We start from the raw sequence: 4,070 nt of genomic DNA on the forward strand, positions 1-4,070 counted from the left end.
GACTACTTGTTGAGGCATAGATTTGAACGACTTTAATTGTTATATTGGAGTTAATCTTAAGTGTTATGTATATTACTCTATCTGATATGGTTTTAAGTATTTGAAGATTTGGGGAGATTCGTTTGTTGATAATTTGTTGTTTCTTATCAACAAATGTCAAGGTAAAGGTATAAAAATTGAAGCGCTCATTGTATCAGGTATGTCACACAACCTTATTTCTGTATCAAAACTACTAGAAAAGAATTTTAACATTTGTTAATGGGATTGATGGGACAAGACAAGCAATTTTAGATAAAGAACATTCTAAGTTTAAATGTGAAATGTCAAATAATTTATTTTGTCTTTATGTTGATTTTAATAATAAACCAGATGATGTAGCATACATGAATAATGTATGTATGCTTGTATGGAGGGAAAAAGTACACGTAAACCATGTAACTAAACCAGTACAAAGATTGGTCAATTGATACATACAGATATTGCAGGTCCAGTTACAGTAGCTACACCAGAAGGGTTCAAATATTTCCAAGTTTTGATTGATGATTATTCACATTTTCTGATAGTAAAGCTACTAAGAAATAAAACTGAAGCAGATCAGAATATCATTGACTTTATTAAATTGATTAAGACGCAACATAATTCAAAAACGCAAAGAATTCGTATTGACAATGGCAGGGAGTTCATATCAAATGATTTTAAAAATTTTTGTCGAAGTAAAGGTATTGAGCTGGAATATACTATGCCATATTCTCCACAAGAAAATGGAGTACCCGAGAGAATGAATCGAAGCCTACTGGACAAGGTACGCACCAAATTTGCCGAAACAAACTTGCCAAGAGAATTATGGGGAGAAGCTATTTTATGCTCAGCATATGAATTAAATCGAACACCAACCCAAGCCGACAATGGGGAAACACCAGCAACCAGATGGTACAAGAAGAATGATTTAGGAAAATTGAAAATATTCGGAAGTCAAGCATGGGCAGTAATTTTAACAAGACAAAGTAAATTAGAAAGAATAGCACAACCTTGCATCATGATGGGATATACCAAAGCTGGATATAGACTTCGGAATTATGAGGACAACAAAATTTTTCACTCAAGAGATGTCAGATTTGATGAAACAACAACAGATTACAATGAAATTATTAAGGCTAGTGGGAAGAAAAGTATAAATGAAAAGGTCATAGAGATACAATACGAAAATGAATTACAAGAAGAACCAAATGCCATAGAGGAAGAAGCAATAGAAGAGACTGACTTCAGCAATAATAATGATCAAACAGAAAGCACAAGGTCAGAGGATGTAGATGAAAGCTTACCCAAAGTAGAGAGTACACAGACAGGAACTAGAACAGTAAAAATATCTGAATGAATATGAAGTTTACACAGCTTATTGTTCTAATATCAGCAGAGTAAGATGACCCTATAAGCTATAAAGATGCCGTAAAGGACCAAGATTGGATAAATGCTATGAAAAAGGAACTAGATGCGCACGAGAGATTGAATACGTGGACAGAAACGGAGCTACCAACAAATGGAAATATTATTCAAACAAGATGGGTTTTCAGGACAAAGGAAGATGGAACGAAAAAGGCAAGAATAGTTGCAAAGGGGTTCCAAATTAAGGAGGAGGATCAGTTTGAACCCAACTACTCACCAGTTGCAAGGATTTCAACGATTAAGTTACTCTTATCTGTAGCATTACAAAATAATTTTAAGATCAGACAAATGGATATCCCGACTGCATTTTTAAATGGAAAACTTGAGAATGATGTCTACATATATGCACCAGCAGGACTTAAAGTGAATAAATCAAAAATACTAAAACTTAACAGAGCTCTGTATGGATTAAAAGAAGCATCAAAGGTGTGGAATAATACATTTAATGATTTTACAATTCAGAATAATTTTAAGAGATCCTTATATGACTGTTGTCTATACAGTAATCAAAAGGTTTGGATACTTATTTATGTTGATGATATTTTGTTAATAGGAGAAGACAAAGATGTGAACGAGACTATGAATTTATTGAAAAGCTGTTTTCAAGCAAAGGATTTGAATGAAGTGAATAATTTTCTAGGAATGAAGATCACTAGAACAGAAGATATCATTAAAATCGAACAACAGCAATTTATTGACAAATTGCTAAATTATTTTAATATGAAAGACTGTAAACCAAAGAGGACTCCGATGGAAAAAGGATTCCAATATAACGACAAGGCCAAAATTTTGACAAACATTCGATATAGACAACTCATCGGAGGTTTGATGTATTTAGCAACAACTAGTAGACCTGACATCAGTTATGCTGTGTCATACTTGAGCAGATTTTTGGATCGTGTAACTGAAGAGACCTGGACTGCAGGAAAACGAGTCTTGAGGTATCTACAGGGAACTAAAACTCTAGGATTGACTTATACTAAACATACAAATAGTGACGTAATACTTGAAGGATATTCAGATGCTGATTGGGCAACGAACAAGGAAAGTAGAAAAAGCATTAGTGAATCTATAATTTTATATGGTAATAACCCAATATCATGGTCATCCAAGAAACAAACTTGCGTGGCTTTATCAACAGCGGAAGCTGAATATGTGGCAGCAGCACAAACAGCTCAAGACCTAATCAACGTAAAGGGTATTTTAGGGGACTTAAATACTATTGCCAAAACGATTCTATATTGTGATAATAAGAGCACAATTTTAATGTCCAAAAGCAATGAAAATTCGAAAAGAATCAAACATATTGATATTAAAAACCATTATATAAAAGATTTAATTAGTAAGAGGGATATAGAAATAAATTATGTATCAAGTGAACAAAATTTAGCCGATATGTTTACTAAATCATTATATATAATTGTCTATAATTTAAAGCATCATGTTTTTAGTTGTATATTACATAATTTCTTTTTCACTCACCACGTTGTGTTATATTTTTGACCAAAAATCAATAAACCTTTTATTTGGAGGATGTTTTAATCTAGTGACAACCTAAAACCGTAACGGGTTCTTAACATGTAATTTGATCCATTTGGTCGAAAGATACAAAAAACTACAGGAAGAAGTGATTTATAAGATATCAACTGATTTTGGTATTTGTAATAACTGCAAATTATCAAAGGATTATTTCTTAATGGAAAGACTATCATTACTCTGAATGAATTAGAACAACTCTAAAATTCAGTGGTAAGTTCAATAATTACTCATCTTGTACTGGATACTGTAAACAATTTGAATTTATTATTATAATTATTTTCTAGTTTATGCTCTTTAAAAAATAGCAAATGAATGCTCTCAAATTTTTTCGATAATAATATATTGGGAATCGTATAGAACTGCTTTTGTTACTTGCCATTTTTCTTGATTAAAAAATTTCTAATAATTAAAAATCACATTGTTAACAGAAGTTAATTTGAAATTAGAATTTTCTGTATTTACTGAGTTATATTTAGATTATGTAAATTCCAAAGATAATAATAATCTTTTTGTATTTACTCAACCTCTAAACAGAACTAAATTTGTTTATTTCAAAGAAGATCTGTGTATATTTTAGGATTTAGCTTTACTTCGTTTATTTTATATGTATGTTTTAATACAATTTCATTGTTGTTCTATTTTATACTGTTCACTCCTTTATTGTATGAGCAGCTTGAAATTGTTGTTGTTAGGTTTAAATGTGCGTTGTATAGAGTGTGTTAAATAAAATTATTTATTGGAACAATAAATACTACTACAATAATTCTTTATAATAATAACTAAAAACTTAATTCACTCTGTCGACCATGCTTTCGACACCACCTTCAGTCTATCTACTCAGCTTCCCGCTCTCTTCTTCTTTTTTGTATATGAAACACATTTTTCATGTTTGACCACAGAACTATATTGTTTGTCAATATTAACACCCTCCCTCAAACCTATAAAATGTGAGAAATGAATTTAAAACATATAACACTTTTTCATCACAACAAATTTAACATTTTTACAAATTTAGTATACTTTTCATTTGTTAAGGCTTTAGTGAATACATCCGCTAGTTGCTCAGTAGTACATAAGTATTCAATCCT

Source organism: Diorhabda sublineata, chromosome Y, assembly GCF_026230105.1.
Source record: "Diorhabda sublineata isolate icDioSubl1.1 chromosome Y, icDioSubl1.1, whole genome shotgun sequence".
Lineage (NCBI taxonomy): Eukaryota > Metazoa > Arthropoda > Insecta > Coleoptera > Chrysomelidae > Diorhabda > Diorhabda sublineata.